This window comes from Alosa alosa, chromosome 14 (assembly GCF_017589495.1).
Source record: "Alosa alosa isolate M-15738 ecotype Scorff River chromosome 14, AALO_Geno_1.1, whole genome shotgun sequence".
Lineage (NCBI taxonomy): Eukaryota > Metazoa > Chordata > Actinopteri > Clupeiformes > Clupeidae > Alosa > Alosa alosa.
In genome coordinates this window covers 29617721-29636444 of record NC_063202.1, presented here as the reverse complement: position 1 = coordinate 29636444, position 18724 = coordinate 29617721, and the positions used below count along the sequence as shown (strand labels likewise).

The window sequence follows — 18724 nt, the reverse complement described above, 5'->3', positions numbered from 1 at the left end:
TAACTGTCAGTCCCCATCGTCAAGATACAACTATGATACAACTAAAAATGACCAAGCTAAATGGACGAATATTAAGTGTCATTTTTTAATTCACTTCAGTTGTCCATACCTTTGTTTTCACCGAGTTATCCCAAACCAGAAGTGGTCGCAATGTCAGGAATATGGTCAGAAAAATCTAACGAGAAGTTTTGAAATTTGAGTATGGAAAAAGTATGGAATTTTGAAATGGAAAATGTGTAGGAACCCTGTTGTTGTCAGACAGACTTTGCCGCCCCGGCTCCGAGAGCCGAGCGTGGGGCCGCGGTGGCCTCGCCTGGTCCCTGATTGCTGATTGGATGTGGAGGAGCTCGCTAATGAGCACCGATGCTCCTGGTCCTGATGATAATGGAGGAATGGGAGTCTGAATGGGAGCCCTGTTCATTCCCCTTTCCTGCGCTTCCCACGAAGAGCCAACTATCTCTTGACATCTCCAGCGCATCTGGCATGGGGCCCAGGGACGCTGGGAGTCAATTAACTCTAATGAATTGCAATATTGTGCAATTTTAATCAGACTCTAATTTTACGTAATTACCTTATAATTTCTGGATAGGATTATATTGCAATTTGCGTCTTCAGGAAAGCGGGAGGCGAAGAGTTCAAGTGGGCGCCCTCGCAAGGCATGGTACTGACTGAGTGAGTGAGTGAGTGAGTGAGTGAGAGCACAAGCAGCGGAGCGTTCCAAACGTCTTTTCTTCACAGGCGATGTAGTAATGAATTGCATGTAAGAGGACGGCTCTTTCCATGTTGCTTGTTGAGTTTGAGGCGGTTGGTGAGTTTGAGGTAATTGTGTGAACGTGGCCGCTGTGATGAGTGAAAGATTGTGTTAGATTGCCAGGTCCTGTGATAAATCCCTCACGACTTTTCTCTGCAGCCCAGACGCCTGTGAAATTTGGGCCGATTTCACAAACATTCTGGAAGGTTCCCACCTTGCTGCTGATTGGTTGGAACTCTCTGGGAGGCCTGTGCCTTTTTTCCTTAGATGGCTAAGAAGCTGTAGGTTCTGGTAGCAAGCAGTGGGGGAAACAGGCTTCATAAAATGCCCATTTGTATCACAGAAATCTCCCTGTCAGGGGTTTGGGCTCTGGTTATGGCAGAAGGTTAGAGAGTTTAACAGCTTGCTCTCACTGCCCACAGTCTGGGTATTTTCATCTGCCTGAGGGGATGGAAGGACTCTTGCCCCTATCTTCTATCTCTGCGGTCCCTTTCTCCATCCTCTCTTCCTCTCCCTCTCTTCCTCTCCCTCTCTCCTTGCTCCTTCTCGCTGTTGCGGAAACGCATTGGAAAGGAGAGGCAAAGTCACACTACATTAGTTTGGTTGTGGCTGTGGCGGCAGAAAGCCATTACTCTTCCCTGACAGTATCAAAGAGAGGTAGCGGAGCTGGGGTGCAGCCAGCCCTCAGAAGCCCCCCCTCCTCCTCCTCCCTAACACCCTCACCCCCTCCTTCACCACTCACCCCCCCCAATCCCTTCCTCCTCCCTGCCATGCACCGCTCGCAGGAAATTGCCTCATACTTCAGCGAGCAGGAGGTGACACGGCAGCGACACCCACGCATGTGTCACTTTCAGGACCCAGGGCCTGGGTGGGGAGCAGCCTCTTAAGTCATAGACAAGTGCTGCCCAGGGATCAGCGAGAAAGGGGGCCTGGACGCTGCCCTGGGACCGGTCCCAGAATGGAGCTTCGGCGAGGGTCACGGAGGCCTGAGGGGCCTTGGGAGCGGTCGGTGGCGCTGTGGTTCTGCTGGACATCCTCATGATGGAGCAGTGGGGAGTAAGCAGGCTGTGTGTAGTGGAGGGAGTGGCAGGGACGTGGTATGTTAAGGGGAGGTCATGACCATGGTGAAGAGCCTCAGCTCTGTGTTGACTCTAGTGTGCCACTCTTGTAACCGCATTCTCAGCTCAGAGCTAAAAGGTTGGGGTGAAGTGGTGTGTGTGTGTGTGTGTGTGTGTGTGTGTGAGTGCACGTGTGCACACTTACACATCTCTCGTCTCTGAAGAGCTGTTGTGCCTCTGACCTTGTCTTTCAAAGTGAAGGGGGCACATGAAATGTTAAGCCAACATGGAGATGATTAGCATTGTTCATGAAGACATTTTTTTTTTTCAAAGTTAAATATGGGCTGAACTCATTACATTCAAAAAGCACACATTGCCAAGCCTCATAACAGGGATTACAACAGTAATCCGTAATTCATTAATTTGTCTGTGATGTTTACCGTCAAAGCACACATGCAATGCATAATAATAATAAGAATGCCAAGAACTAGAACAGCTGCCACAAAGCCCTCCATCAAAGCCAAGGCTGGAGCTGAGGAGTGGCTATTGTTTAAAGGAGGGCTGAATATGTTTTGTTGTTTGGGAGCAATCAGGCTGGAGGGGTAGTCTCATTTGGGGGTAGAAATCTGTTCATGCTGCCTCTGTTTCTGCTTTAGCATAACCAACCCCCCGTCGCCGCACACACACACACACGTGCACACACACACGCCTAACCACCCACCCCACCCTTGAGGAGCCTGATGTTTATTGCTATTCCAAAGCAGCTTTTGTTGTGATTGTCTGTGCTCTCTGTCCCCCTTTCTCCTTGTTTCCACTCTCCTTTCATTTTGTGTAGGGCTGGAGGGCGCTCAGGGAGGTGAAGAGAGAAGGGGACGTGTGTGTGTGGGGGGCAGTCCCGTTGCTGCTGCAGCCCGTCGCCGTGGCAGCGAGCCGCTGGGTGATTAGAGGGAGAGTGCTTCTCAGCAGGGGTTTCTGTTTTATATTCATCAAAAGAGCTTGCTTTGATTTGCTCCCTCTTTGACGAGTGTGACAGCACAGGCTGCCGCACCATCGCCAAGGAAATCGTGCACTTATCCCCTCCTCCTTCGCCCAACATCCCTCCAAGCTGTGCAGCCACCCAACCCACACTCCCACCCCCCCCCCCCCTCCCAAAAAAAAAAATCTCCACTCCCCCCTTTCGCCCCAGCCCAACCCTTAGGCTGCCTCGCCATCTTATTAATTTCTCCATTATTATTAATATCGCCTCTTTTCACTCAAATGGGCCGACTTCTTCCAAGGTCATTCTGTAAGATTTGCTGAGCGGAGCCTCCCTCCCGTCCCTCCCTGTGTTATTACCGGCCTCACAGTAATGGCCTCCTCTGACTTTTTTTCTTCCTTTTTTTGCCTGGTGAATGTGTTGATTTGCAAAAAGCACTATTTTTCTTGTGGCAGAAAAGGGGATTTACAGACGTCACCTTTGCCGCTTCAATGGAGACAGGTCCAGGCCTAGTTTGTGTGTAAATATCTTTGGGCGACCACTGAAGACAGATTCTTCTTTGTGTTTTGAAGGGATGAGTTTTCTACTGTGTCTGCATGGCCTTGTGAAGTTTCAATTCTCAGTCTTCCAGCTCTGCTTAATGTACAACACTCTCAGGGGTGCGTTAGCATTGCGCTCTAGTTCCTTTCAAATGCATTTTTTCTGCAGTTGTACGTAGTGTTTCTATGAAACTGGTGGTCAATTGTGTATTTGTATACAGGTATAGTACTAGTTCCATATTTTGGTGTTCTATCAGTGGGCAGGTAACTGTGTGCACCTTTTGTATGTAAGGAGAAACTGATTAGATGTTAAAATCAGAAAGGCAGAAGAAATTGGATGTGTTCATGAATGGAGGAAGTGAGGACTATTCTGGTACCAGTTATTTCAGCACAATGAAATGCCTGGATACTCCTTCACTGCTGTTGCTGGCCATGCAAAAGTTCTTGGTGTCTGTTTTCTATCCATTCAGCAGTTTGTGACTCTCCACAGCTCCTTGTTCATTCACAGAGGAGGACACGTCTCTCTGTGCTGTGCAGTCAATACTGCAGTCTGTGATGGCCTAGACTAACATCACACACACAGACACACACACGCCTGCTATGCAGTTTACCCACTCTGCTACACCAGAGACATAAACCACACATTTGTTCAGGTGAGTGCACACACACACACACACACACACACACACACACACACACACACACAGACCACACACACAGACCACACACACACACACACACACACACACACACACACATGCGTGTGCACATGCTTAAGGATTGCTACCAGCCCAGCCAGGAAATTAACAGCGTAAATTATTAAAGCAATTTTCAACTCTGCAAACAACACAGAGCTGAGCAGGCGTGTGTCTTAGTATCTGTGTGTGTGTGTGTGTGTGTGCGCGTGTGTGTGCATATGTTCACATTTTTGTGTGTGTGTGTGTGCAGGAGTTGGTGAGGGCCGGACCAATGGTACGTAGCCCATTTACTTGCTTCCGGTCCCCCACGGCGGCCTGACTAACAAGGGCACCCCCCAAGTCTAGCTTTGTGGGAGGGGGAGATGGTTTGGTAACATCACACACACATACACACACACAGCCACCTCTCCAGTAACTGGAAATCATATGTGAAGTGGCCATTTGCATCCCTCAAGTGGCAGTGGTAGCGACCATGGAATGGACCTCGAAATTAAATGCAAACAACTGGGGCGCAGCCAGTGGTCCAGCTCGCTCTCTCTCTCTCTCTCTCTTTTGCACTCCCTTGTCTCTCTCTCTCTCTCTCTCTCTCTCTCCCTCTCTCTGCTGCTTGATTCCTGCCTCCCTGCAGCCCCCTGCCGCATCCCACGCACACCACAGCCGCAGCGTCGGGTTCATGAAACGTGTCCCGCACCCGAGGATGAGAAGGCAGCATCCGTGTCACATATAATACATAAATTCATGCGTGGTGCCCCCCGCCCCCACCCCCCGGTGTTCGCCTGTAAGTAAATATTCCACCGGCTTGGGTGTGAGCTCGAGTTGCAACTTCTCCCTTTAGTATCGGAATCCTATTAATGCAGGAAGTGCTGACCACGGGCTTGGACCTGCCTGGTCACCCATGACCACCCCCGCCGGCGGAGCGGAGCGCTAGTCAGGCGGCTGGTCGGCACCTGCGTGCGGCACGAGCTCGAGTTGCAACTTCTCCCTTTAATTTATTTGGGGTTGTGGAGGGAGGCTCCCAGCGCTCGCCACTCATCTCGTATCGGTTCATCTTTAAACAGTGAGCCTCCATCTGGAAGTGTCGCCAATCAAATCTGACAGGAGTGCCACATTGTATGACAGCGGTGCAAGTGTGTGTTTCTCAAGCTGTGAAAATGCCCCAAGATAAAAGTTACTGATGCCTGGTAAACACAGCCTGGTGGCGCAGAAATTTGACTCTGTGCATTAAAATAAATGTTCTGTGTGTGTTATGTTAGAGGGAGGGCGAAGGTGTGGGCACTAACTGCAGCCATTGCTAGTTTGATGGCTGTTTGAATAGAGTTTGATTGCGGTTTTAGGACTGCGCTGATGGCTCTGTGATGATCTTCCCCAGGTGTCTAATTTAGCTCAAGGTGACTTGTCAGGCCCCGCTAGCCAGAGACTCCTGCCAGCTTTTTATCTAAATGGCTATGATGGCAGAGACCACTGGAGAGCCAGCGGCTCCCTCTGTCACATCAGGTGTGCTTGTGCCTCACTGAGCTTCCTGCCTCCTCCTCCGCACATGCTCTCCTGTTTATGTGACAGAGAAGGGAAAGGAATGGTAGCTAAGGAAAGTGGGATCTCACAGTGACACACGTACAGGTGGATGGATGTATATGAATATGAGTTGGCATGTAAAAACATGTATTAACTGTCCCAGCTTCTAGGAAACACACAGTACAGCTCTGTTAACACAAATGGAGGCCATCAGACGAGCAGCTGTAATTTGTTGGACTTTCAAATGAAAATGTGTATTATTGTGCAAAGAGCTATTCAAATAATGGCGGCTACATGTCTTACAAATTTTTCTTGGCAAGGTCAGGTTGTAACAGTTGATGGTTACACAACTCTGCAGCCTTGCAGCCTTTAATCCATTAATCAGGCCTTGATTTATATCAGCCCCATCATTTGTCCCATCCAGCAGGATGTGAAAAGGGCACAGCTATTTGCAATACCATTCAAAACCCTGGGGTCACATAGAAATTTCCATGAAATGAGTTTGAATAGGAAATATGCCATAATTGAATAGGAAATATAGTCATTGTCAAGGCAGGAGATACAGTACTTATGTTTTAATTGAAATATATTAATAAATATTTTGTTTTCACCGAAGAATCCTGTTTTTCTGTTTTCATGGAATATACATGCACATTTTTAAGTGACCTCGGACTTCTGAGTGTACAGTGAGCGTACAGTGTAGCTACCACTTGAGTGCATTGGTTTGTAGTTTTGTTTTCTCCTCTAGTTTGTGCTAGTTTTGTTTCAGTTCGTTGTATATCCACAGGAAACTCAGAGCTCAGACTGTGCTGCGCCCCATTTCTCGAGTCCATCAGGCGTCAGCGCCGCATCAATGCAAGCACAGTGATGCAAATGCAGCTAAGGAGTAGACGCTTGCCAAGTGTGCTGCTGAGTTTGTTTTGCCTCTAAAGAGCGTATGCTGCTTTATTTGTAGTGTTTGTGTATGATTAAGGCACGGCTTTGTGAGCGATTGAGGTGTCATTCGTTGTTGTTTTTTCTCTTTCTTTTTTTCTTTTTTTTGTTTTGTTGGTGGAGCGGCTCAGTAGTGTCTGCTCTCCCGGCCCTCTGAAGTCAGGGTTTTGATAGCACTGTTGACTTGGCAGCCCTGTGCCTTTGTTCTCCCAGGAAAGAATGCCAGCGGCATTCAAAAAGCAATAAACAGGAAAAGAGAGAGAGAGGAGAGAGAGGGAGGAAGAAGGTATCAAATTTAAAGCATTCTCGTCAGATGAAGAAATAGGAATGCTGTTGAACTTAGCATGATGCTGTGCAACATCCATTAATGCAGGAAGTGCTGACCACGGGCTTGACCTGCCTGGTCACCCATGACCACCCCGCCGGCTGGGCCGGAGCGCTAGTCAGGCGGCTGGTCGGCACCTGCGTGCACACGAGCTCGAGTTGCAACTTCCCTTTAATTTATTTGGGGTTGTGGAGGAGGCTCCCAGCCGCCACTCATCTCGTGACGGTTCATCTTTAAACAGTGAGCCTCCATCTGGAAGTGTCGCCAATCAAATCTGACAGGAGTGCCACATTGTATGACAGCGGTGCAAGTGTGTGTTTCTCAAGCTGTGAAAATGCCCCAAGATAAAAGTTACTGATGCCTGGTAAACACAGCCTGGTGGCGCAGAAATTTGACTCTGTGCATTAAAATAAATGTTCTGTGTGTGTTATGTTAGAGGGAGGGCGAAGGTGTGGGCACTAACTGCAGCCATTGCTAGTTTGATGGCTGTTTGAATAGAGTTTGATTGCGGTTTTAGGACTGCGCTGATGGCTCTGTGATGATCTTCCCCAGGTGTCTAATTTAGCTCAAGGTGACTTGTCAGGCCCCGCTAGCCAGAGACTCCTGCCAGCTTTTTTTATCTAAATGGCTATGATGGCAGAGACCACTGAGAGCCAGCTGCTCCCTCTGTCACATCAGGTGTGCTTGTGCCTCACTGAGCTTCCTGCCTCCCTCCTCCGCACATGCTCTCCTGTTTATGTGACAGAGAAGGGAAAAGGAATGGTAGCTAAGGAAAGTGGGATCTCACAGTGACACACTGGACAGGTGGATGGATGTATATGAATATGAGTTGGCATGTAAAAAACATGTATTAACTGTCCCAGCTTCTAGGAAACACACAGTACAGCTCTGTTAACACAAATGGAGGCCATCAGACGAGCAGCTGTAATTTGTTGGACTTTCAAATGAAAATGTGTATTATTGTGCAAAGAGCTATTCAAATAATGGCGGCTACATGTCTTACAAATTTTTCTTGGCAAGGTCAGGTTGTAACAGTTGATGGTTACACAACTCTGCAGCCTTGCAGCCTTTAATCCATTAATCAGGCCTTGATTTATATCAGCCCCATCATTTGTCCCATCCAGCAGGATGTGAAAAGGGCACAGCTATTTGCAATACCATTCAAAACCCTGGGGTCACATAGAAATTTCCATGAAATGAGTTTGAATAGGAAATATGCCATAATTGAATAGGAAATATAGTCATTGTCAAGGCAGGAGATACAGTACTTATGTTTTAATTGAAATATATTAATAAATATTTTGTTTTCACCGAAGAATCCTGTTTTTCTGTTTTCATGGAATATACATGCACATTTTTAAGTGACCTCGGACTTCTGAGTGTACAGTGAGCGTACAGTGTAGCTACCACTTGAGTGCATTGGTTTGTAGTTTTGTTTTCTCCTCTAGTTTGTGCTAGTTTTGTTTCAGTTCGTTGTATATCCACAGGAAACTCAGAGCTCAGACTGTGCTAAGCCCCATTTTCGAGTCCATCAGGCGTCAGCCAAGATCAATGCAAGCACAGTGATGCAAATGCAGCTAAGGAGTAGACGCTTGCCAAGTGTGCTGCTGAGTTTGTTTTTGCCTCTAAAGAGCGTGATGCTGCTTTATTTGTAGTGTTTGTGTATGATTAAGGCACGGCTTTGTGAACGATTGAGGTGTCATTGCGTTGTTGTTTTTTCTCTTTCTTTTTCTTTTTTTTTGTTTTTGTTGGTGGGAGCGGCTCAGTAGTGTCTGCTCTCCCCGGCCCTCTGAAGTCAGGGGTTTTGATAGCACTGTTGACTTGGCAGCCCTGTGCCTTTGTTCTCCCAGGAAAGAATGCCAGCGGCATTCAAAAGCAATAAACAGGAAAGAGAGAGAGAGAGGGAGAGAGATAGGGAGGAAGAAGGTATCAAATTTAAAGCATTCTCGTCAGATGAAGAAATAGGAATGCTGTTGAACTTAGCATGATGCTGTGCAACATCCTTCACCCTCCGCCAGATCGCGATAAGGAAAGTAACTATGCAACATTAGCGTAAAAGTAGCTAGCATTATCAGACAGGGGGCACCCCAGCAGGGCCAATCTTATCAGTTGCACCGAGCCCCTATCAGGCCAGATCTCTTAGTATTGCAGAACGGAAACCGATCACGATAAGTCCTGAGAAAAATCCCCCCCTTACACGGAAACACCTGTCCCAGCCTTAAAATGGCTTTGGAGGAGAGCCGGCTGGAGCCAATTATTTCTCGCAGTCAGCAGGGCTGGTATCTGCTGGGATTAGTGCAGGAAGTGCTGACCACGGGCTTGGACCTGCCTGGTCACCCATGACCACCCCCGCTGGTGGAGCGGAGCGCTAGTCGGGCGGCTGGTCGGCACCTGCGTGCGGCACGGCGTGGTGGTGTGGGATGAAGGTGGAGCAGAGCCCATCCCATCTCACCAATTCCCCTCACCCATGTAGCTCTGCCAGACCCGGGGGAGAGGGGGCGGGGAGTCTTTTTTTCCTCTCACAGTTGGAAGAAGCTGTGGAGGTGAGTTGGGCAGTGATGGACAGAGAGAGAGGGTGGGGTGGTGGTGGGTGGGGACGTTTGGTGTGATTTTGGTGCATGCTAATGGATTTGTGGTTTGTGGAGGACTTAATGTGTCTTGATGTGATTTGAAATCTATTTATTATAGGTACTGTGAGGAGGTGTGTGTGAGAGTGTATGTGTGTGTGTGTGTGTGTGTGTGTGTGTGTGTGTGTGTGTGTGTGTATGTGTATGTGTGTGATGGAGAGAGAGAGAGAGTGCTTGTGTGTCAGCGGTCTGGCTGTGGACGTGATTGTGTTTTGATGAGGTCTCAGTGGCGCGCCCCGCTCCTCTCCCGTTTGAGATGCGTGGCGTCACGCATCCCCATCGCTTTCCCAATTTGACAGCTGATGGGATCTTAGATGGAATGTGTAAGGCTCTGAATTGCCAGCAATATACATAATGACCTCATTTCTCTTTCCCATCCGTCTGTCCTCAGCGGTACTCCTCCTCAAGCCTGCATCCTCCCATCTCACATGATTCTCTCTCTTTCTCTCTTTCTCCGTCACTCTCTCTCTCTCTCTCTTACTGCAATCTGTCGCTACATCTCTCTTTCTTTCACCCGAGCCTCGATCCCACGCTGTCTCCATCTTAGACCCTCTCCACTCTGGCCAACATATCCTCATATTTCATCAGAAAACGGCTCATTGGGCTAACCCATCATCTCCGTCCCCTGTGTGTGTCTCTCACACTCTGTGTGTGTGTGTTGAGTATGAGAGAAACCATATGTTCTGCCTTCTTGTCAGGGAGGATACCATCACTCTTCCTCACATCCGTGTAACCAGTAGAAGCAGCAGCACTGACATCTGGCCAGTTAAAACATTTCAACTTGTACCACTTCTAAGCAGGCCAACAGCAGCACTCTCAGACTCACCAGATTACTCCGCATCTATGGGAACATTTACAATATGTTCCCTGTCTCTTCTTAAAGATCGCTTTCTCCAGGCTTCCCCTCCTGACAAGGCAGATTCAGATTGATGCAAAGGGGCAATGGTATCCCGTATTCAGATGGACTATATATTTTTCTTCAATCTAGGTGCTGGTTCCATTCATTAAGATATTTCCCTCTACTATCCCTGTATCTACATTCACATGTATTTGTGCGCTATATATTTGCATGTGCCTTGCAGCCTTTTGAAGGGAGCCCATGTATACATAGACCAGTAGGATATGAATTCAAATGTGTGCATGATGAAGAGAGTGTTTACTACCGCTGACAGACAGGATGTGAGCCAGCATTTCCCTGTACTGTCTCCAGTTTGAGTTAATGGATATAAAGTAGAGAATACAGATAGCTCCCTAATCTGATTTCTCCTGAAACTAGGCACTTTTTCCCTCCTGTGCAGTATTGCTCAGCATGCATATAGGATTGCATGTTTGATTTGTGGCCTCCTCTGCCCAGCCCCCCTCCACTGCGAGAGAGAAAACGGAGATAGAGCAGGCGAATATGGGAGAGATTTGTGTACTGGCAGAGCGCTGGGGCTTTTTTTTTTTTTTTTAAAGAAGTGCCTGGTATGCGGACATTTCTCACCGTGACGTTTCATAACGCCGAGATCACTCGTCCTTATCGCCAGTTCGCTGGAGTCTCGCCAAAACTCCTGCCTAACGCTGCAGTCAGTGACACATGGTCCTCTATCTGGCAACCCCCCCATCCACCCCACCCCGTCCCCCAAATGCATTACCCATCAACCCCTGTGCCATTTACATCCATTTGCCCAGTGCTGTCATCGAGCCCTGACCACAGGAGAGGCTGTATTTACTTGGACAGATTTGCATCTATTCATCATATTTTACAAACTCTGCTTTCAATTTGGAACTTGCTCAAGTCTATTTTTCAGAGCCATTTTAGAGACACAGGCTATTTATCGTATTTCTTTGTGGTGCTGCCTTACAAATACATAGCCCAGGTACTGTGCGTGTGTGTGCGTGTGTGTGTGTGTGTGTGTGTGTGTGTATGTGTGTATGTGTGTGTGTGTGTGTGTGTGTGTGTGTGTGTGTGTGCGTGCGTGCGTGTTAGATTTGTGTATATGGATGAAGTGTCTCTTTTTTCCTCCCTCCTCTGCACAAGCAAACCAGCTTTGCTGTATTATTCATCAGTTGCCCGGCGCTGCTCATGCGGCTGCTGCAGAGGCAAGGTGCGGCAGGAGACAGTGGCTGTGGCAGCGGCGGTGGTGCTCATGGGCATGAGACGGATAGTCACATGGACACGACCGTTCCTCCAACTCTCCTGCGGGCTGACGCCGACCTGACAATGGAATTCATTTTCTGAGGAGCTGGTGTGCCTGTGTCTGTCTGGGCTGGAGTGTTTTTGTGCTGTGCTGTGTTGTGTTGTGTTGTGTTTGTGTGTGCTGGTGCGTGTGCACACTGGCCAGGATTGTGGTAATGAGATTGGGCAGTCGCCTGCTTTAGTATTAAAGGCACATGACTGCTGCCGCCACCACACCCGCCTCTGCAACACACACACACACACACACACACACACACACACACACACACACACACACACACACACACACACACATACCTCCAACTTTAAAAGCAGTAAAGCACGCGGGGATGCAGTGAAATGTTTACGGGGCTGCAGTGGCGTGGGCAGCGTGCGGTGAGGGGAGGGATATAAACTGCAGCTCATCTCTAATCACTCATCGACTGCCATCAATCTGCCGCCTGGCCCGGGGTCCTCATAGTGCAGCCCAGCCCAGCCCAGCCAGGGTCTGCCCCGGCAGAGAACATTTTTCAGCCTGCACCTGCCCACCCGCCTGCCCACCCGCCACGGCAATAATGACCACGCAGAGTTAAGCATTCCTCCATCTTTCATTATCTGCGTCAGCCGCCATAAACCAGGATACCGGAACCTGGGGTGCTCAGCGCAAATCACTGCCATGGGTGGTGATGGTAGCCGCATCGGTGCGCAGGACGTGACGTGAAAGGGGCGAGTGAGCTGGAGAGCTGGAGAGAGAGACTGGAGCGTTGTGGCCTCAGTGGGTGGGGTGAGGGCTGGGAGTTTGGGTGCAGAGTACAGGATGAGCCACGGCAGGCGGAGATAGCAGGACCGTGCCCCTGCATAAATCTCCCCACCCCAGAGCAGAATGGGAAATTTCTCTTTGGTATTTAAGCAGGGGGGATAATCTCTCACCCAAATGATCTTCCTTTTTTTGGATGAAGGTTTGTGCTGTTGGACTGTGAAGCAAGTTTAAGGCAGGGTTTTTTTTTTTATTTGGTTAAATATATGATATTATAAGATGTTTCCAAGCGTTGGCCAACAGGGTTGGCATTGTCTGGAGCGTTTGGTTGCCATGTGGGGTGCCAGGTTTGTCCTAAGCCTCAGCAGCTGGCCGCCTCTGATTTGAACCCCATTCTGGGTGGGATTGCCGTTGCACGCAATCATCACATTGGATTAAAAGTTGTTTTGATTTTAAGTACTCAACTCCTTTGCCAAAATCAATTCAGAAAGTCAATAGCTGGACTCAGCTGCATTTCCCACTTCCCCAGCAAGTCGGTGTGAAAGCATAGCACAGTACAGTGGCATACCTCCACTCTTTCTTTTCTTTCCTCCTTTCTTTCTCTTTTTCTTTATTTCTTTCATTCCCTTTCTTTCTATCTTTCTCTCTCTTTCTATCATGCTTAGGCCAGAGCGCCTTCCCAGGAGCTCATTAAGGCTTGGGGAATCTCCACTTAAACAACTTCATGTGTTAGGTTCTAGCATTTCCTCTCCACAGGATATCAGCTGCTTATCTCTGACCTCTTATTTAATAATGTCATATTCGTGTACATGTAGCCTACTGTCCATTCACGTCGCTCCACTATGACAGGAATGACTGATAATGATTAGTTGATAGAAGGCATTGACATTTTTAGTGACCATCTTCTCAAGTGGCTTTCATTTTTTACCAATCTTTGAGATGGTGTTTCTTGCAGTGGATATCCATATTATCTTGACTCATCTCTTAGCCCAGGATAGTTCCTGGCATGTGGCTGATATTGCCACTGCACCTTTGGGTATCCTCCTGTATGTGTGCTAATATCCCCTAGCAATCAAACTTCTAATCACAAAGACCACCCACCCCTCTGAAGCTCTGAAGATGTCACATTCCTCATTTCCTGCTTGTTTGTGTGTGTGCAACTGCAGTATGTCTGCCTGCTTTGCTCCTGATGTGTTGAGCTGCACTAATTGAGCACCGCTGCAGACAGAGGGGGCTTTGCCATCCTCTGTTGACCCTCAGTGCTGCCTCTGGAAGCAGCAGCACTATATTTAGTCATATCTGGCCTGAACGCACTCCGCCAGGCTCACAGTTTTTTGGATGTGTGCGGAGGTGGTATATGGTGGAGTGTATTGCACACATACACAGCCACACACTAAGAGCTGGTTGTAAATCTGCATTGCTAAATATGCCTTATGATCAAATATTCCTTAGCATTGTTGCACATGAAATGGCAGTGATGTCAATGGCAATGGCTGGATTTTTTTTTTTTTTTTTTACATTTTATATCATGTGACTGTTCACTAATTACAAATTACAAGTTTATTATTTTGAATGAAGAGGTGATCTCGCTCAGATATAGGAAATTAGTTTATTGTTAAGTAGGCCAGGCACGCATGGAGATACTAAGCTGTGGTCTGACTACAGCTCTCTCTCTCTCTCTCTCTTTTCTCCCCCTCTCTCCTTTATTCTCTCTCTGTCTCTCTCTCTCTGTCTGTCTCACACACACACTTGTATATACACACTGCACACACTCACAGGAGAGATGAGGGTCGAGGAAATTGGCTGCGGTGCTGTATAAGATGAGTGTCAGCGTGTCCTCTCCTCGGCAGCCATAAAAGTTAATTAAGAAAAGAAATTTTTATTGTGCCTCACTGCTTGAACACGAGCTGCTGGCTGCTGCTTAATAATGCCCCTCTCGGAGCTGTTGTCAAGATGAAGAGCCCCTCTGAATAATGTGTGTAGAGTTTGGTGTGTGTGTCTGTGTGTGTCTGTGTGTGTGTGTAAAGTTGTGTGTGTAAGTGTGCTTGCATCAGCTTAAGTGCCTAAGTGTAATGTGTATACACAGATTTCTGTGTGTGTGTGTGTACATGTGCACACCGGTGTGTGTGTGTGTGTATTCACTTGTGTATGCGTCTTTGTTTGTGTGTAAACTGTGCAAGCATTAGTAAGTGTGAGTTTGTTGAGTTGATGTTTTTATGTGTTTTTTTTTTTTTTTGCGGATTAAGCCCCATTATTGACAAGATGAATATGCTTCGTAGAATGCAATTATTCTTGGGCAGAATCTTTTCTGAGTGTTTCTACCCTCAACCCCATAGTTCTACCAGAAAGACTCAGTAGACAGAATAGAATCAGTTAACGCATTTAATTAGTAAAGGAACGGCTTGGATGCAAGCATGATAGAGTCCTGAATAGGTAACAGTCTTTTGGCGAGGCCCCGCCTCGGATCCGGCCCAGCGATGAGCGGATCTCGCCTCCCGCCATGGATGAAGGCAGGGGCGGGAGCCTACCCCCCACCTAATTTGGTGACGGGGACCAACTGGTGGCGGTGGCTGAAGGAAGATGTGGTAGGCAGACCGTGCCCGATGGACGGGACTGCTGGCAGAGGTGGCTGGAGGGAGGTGGAGGGGACGCCAAAGTCAGCGCACTGGAGAAGCAGAAGCAGTGTTAGGTGGTACATATTTAAAGAGCCCACTGAATTGTGATAGGCTAGCTGATTGAATGAGTGAATGATCAGATTGCAGGGCTTTCCAAAGTAGGCAAAGCTAAGATTGGCTCCATGTAAGCATGGGAGGAGTAAGACTACACGAAGTCTTCCTAGTAGAACTTTTCGCTGAAGCTATCATTTCTACCAGAAAGACTCAGTAGACAGAATAGAATCAGTTAACGATTTAATTAGTAAAGGAACGGCTTGGATGCAAGCATGATGGAGTCATGAATAGGTAACAGTCTTTGGCGTGAGGCCCCGCCTCGGATCCGTCCAGCGATGAGCCGGATCTCGCCTCCCGCCGATGGATGAAGGCAGGGCGGAGCCTACCCCCAAAAGGATGAGTGATGCCCGCCAGGGCGGTGACTCAGTAATCTGGTTCTGAGAGGAGCAGAGACATTAGTATACATACAAGATGAATTAAACAGCATGACTGGGCCAGGGTGAAGACGTTGTGCCAGAGCGCCGACAGAATTTTAAAGTAGCCAGGTGTTAACCATAGGCCTAGGGTTGTAGTGGGGCCGCAGCATGCTTTCTTTTAGTGGGATTTAGGAGCTTGACGAAGCTGGGCAACCAGCGCCTAGGGCAACCTAGACCAATGGGCGTAAGCCGGGCAAACCGGCGCCCAGGGCAACCTGGACCATAAGCACTTCACGATCTGGCGCCCAGTGACTAGCGAAGCTAGTACATCGTGACGGAGCAGGCCACCGCATCCAGAGCAACCTGACTTTAGTGCTTGCGCGAAGCTTGGCAACCAGCGTCTAGGGCAAATCTAGACCACGAGACGTGGCGGGCTACCGCGCCCAAGGCAACCTGGACAGTGAGCTGGGCAACCAGCGCCTAGGGCAACCTAGACCAACGGACGGCGGGCGACCGCATCCAGGGCAACCTGACCGAACTGGGCAACCAGCGCCTAGGGCAACCTAGACGAAGGCCACGAGCCGGGCAACCGGGCGCGACGGTGCGACCTGAACCATGAGCTGGTCAACCAGCCGATAGGGCAACCTAGACCGATGTGATGGCGGGCTAACCGCATCCAGGGCAACCTGGACCAAACTGGGCAACCAGTGTCCAGGGCAACCTAGACGTGCATCACGAAAGCCGGGCGACCGCCAGAAGTGACCTGAACCATAAAGCCGAACGAAGCTGGGCAATCAGTGAAAGGGCAACATGCCCATGGCTGAGACTAAATCACCACAAGCTACCGCATGCTGGGGCCCAATATGTTTCAGCAATTAGTGCAAGGCTTAATGCCAGAATTTAACCACCGCCACAAGGATTTGTGGAAGGTAAAATGAGGTACCTGAGTTAACATGGGAGAGCAACTTCTGAGCATCAAAAAATGTCAAGAGGAGTTAGTTTGATGCATCCTGATGGATGACGTGGATAGCCCCTTTTGGTCGGGTAGTCTTGGCTGGCCCGGAGCGCGGAATGAGTGAGAAGTGAACCTCTTTGAAGAGAGGTTACATTTAAGCAGCACGTTAGCTAGATGGCTGCTGAAAATCGGGTAGAGTGTGAGCCGTAGTTTAAGGTAGTGAACGGGGACCAGGGAAGCAAAAAAACATGGTTAGGGTTAAAAGGTTAAACATGATGTACCCAGGATCAATGCAGGGGAATAGAGCTTGTGGTTGCAGATGCTTGGGACCGAGCAATGAGTTAGTTGATATGGGTGCTTGAGTATATCCGCGATCGAAGTCATGTGGTTTAATATTTAGGATAGATAAGCATTATGACTAGTTTTGTAGAAGACTAGTGCTTGTGAAGCCAGATGTGTGTTCTGGTTCGATAGCTCACCTGCAGCGCTAGAGTGAGATGAATGCATTGAGCTGCAGACCCAAGGCCAGGATGGATGCGTGTGAGCTACACCTTAGCACCTGTTCTTGGAAAGCCCCCAAAATAAGATGAGCAGCATCAGTAATGCGAGGGAAGCATGACCTTTGCGACGCAGACAAAGGACTTCGACAATTCATGCCTGTATGTGACAGGAGGAAGAAACATATGTTACTGAAATATGACGAGACAACGAACAGATGAGTGCTGGGGTACCACCATGGTGCTTATGCATCTCAGAGTGCAGAGGAGCTCTGAGAATGACTTAACGCTGAGCTTGCTATACCAGCTGCACCATTGTGGCAGGATAGTACAGTTTAGAACTGGCTGCTGGAGAGACAATGAGTAAAGGTAGCAATGAGGAGAGAATAAGCAATACATATCGCCCAACTGGATGCAGAAATTATATTAGTGGGCGCGCCAAGCACTGGCCCCCTGAGTGAGTGGAGGGTGTGCATTCACGCGACATTCCATGTGGCCAGGACATTTTTTAATCAAAGCGACTGACAATGTACCCTGGGAATCCAGAGTTCTCACGGAAGCATTTGCTCAGGGAGAGACTCGAGTCTGGCAAGGAGCATGATGCACGTGAACTTTTGCCCCCTTGCATCGCTGGGAACCAATATATGTGTAGCTGATATAGCGGGCCAGAGGCGATCCAAACAGATGACAGACGAAGTGTCATCCAATGCGCCAAGTCCGGAATCAGGCAGTTAACATTGACCGTGATAGCGGTATCCTGAACCATGAGCTGGGCAACCAGCGCCCAGGGCAACCCAGACAGACATGACGGCGGCAAATCGCATCCAGGGCCACCTGGACCAAACTGGCAACCAGCCGCCTAGGGCAACCTAGACGAAGAGCCATGAGCCAAACCGGGCCCAAGGCAACCTGACAGTGAGCTGGCAACCAGCGCCTAGGGCAACCTAGACCAAAGTGACGGCAAACAGGTTAAAGCTAAAACAATTCTCCCACAATGCCAGTGCAATTAAAAACAATTTACAAGGTAGAGCACAATAACGAAAAGTGCATCAGTGAGTGCCGTTTTTACACAGTCAAGAGTCAGTTCTAGACAGGTGATAAGTGCTGGGATTAGGAAGGCTAGTTTTAAGTCGTGCTACAAGAGGAGATATCCTCAAAGCGCTTGGCCTTCGAGATTTGTGAAGACGGAGGGATGACCTCCCTCCAGTATGAACTGGAAACATGATCCACACGATTATGATTCTGTGAACCGGCACTGCCATCCCTGTAAGAAAGTAGATATTAGTGTGATATGTGGAACTTTTCTCCATTGACGAACTGCATCCCCTCAATGGAAGAGGGGAGGTATGATGCACCTGCAGGGGTTAGCAAATTAAAGATTGGGAGGAGAATGTAAAGGAACTTGCACGCCCCTTCCTGGCGACCGATCACTTCGGGTGAGCATATCTGCCAAAAAACAAACAGCCAAGGCAAAATGGAGAATGGAAATTAGAGTACACATTATTTTGCAGAGGATCCTGCTAAACAGCACCTGAGTCAGCAATCAATGTGACTGATGGCGTGACTAGATGGGCTGAAATCACACGGACACGCGAGAGACCCGCTTGTCTAAAGAGAGTGCATGAAGGGCCGGGCGTTGGCCTGAAGGAGACTTGAGTCTGCCAGTGATGGACCGGGCTCCGTTTGACCTCCGCGAAGGAAGGAGTGGTTAGACAGGTGACATGTAGCATCGTCATCGGTAAAACAACCAGCCAACGCTACGTTGGTAGTCGTGATCAACTTAACTTCCAGCATAGGCCACCATTTAAACCACAACTAGCAAAATGTAAAATTACCGACATAATCATGAACAG

At 48.6% G+C, this 18724-nt stretch overlaps 1 protein-coding gene across 5 annotated transcripts in view; it reads left to right on the top strand.

The window, feature by feature from the left end:
- Positions 1 to 18724, top strand: part of LOC125306996 (trichohyalin) — a 151964-nt gene that overhangs the window by 50166 nt on the left and 83074 nt on the right. The gene's annotated exons all lie outside the window — the stretch shown is intronic.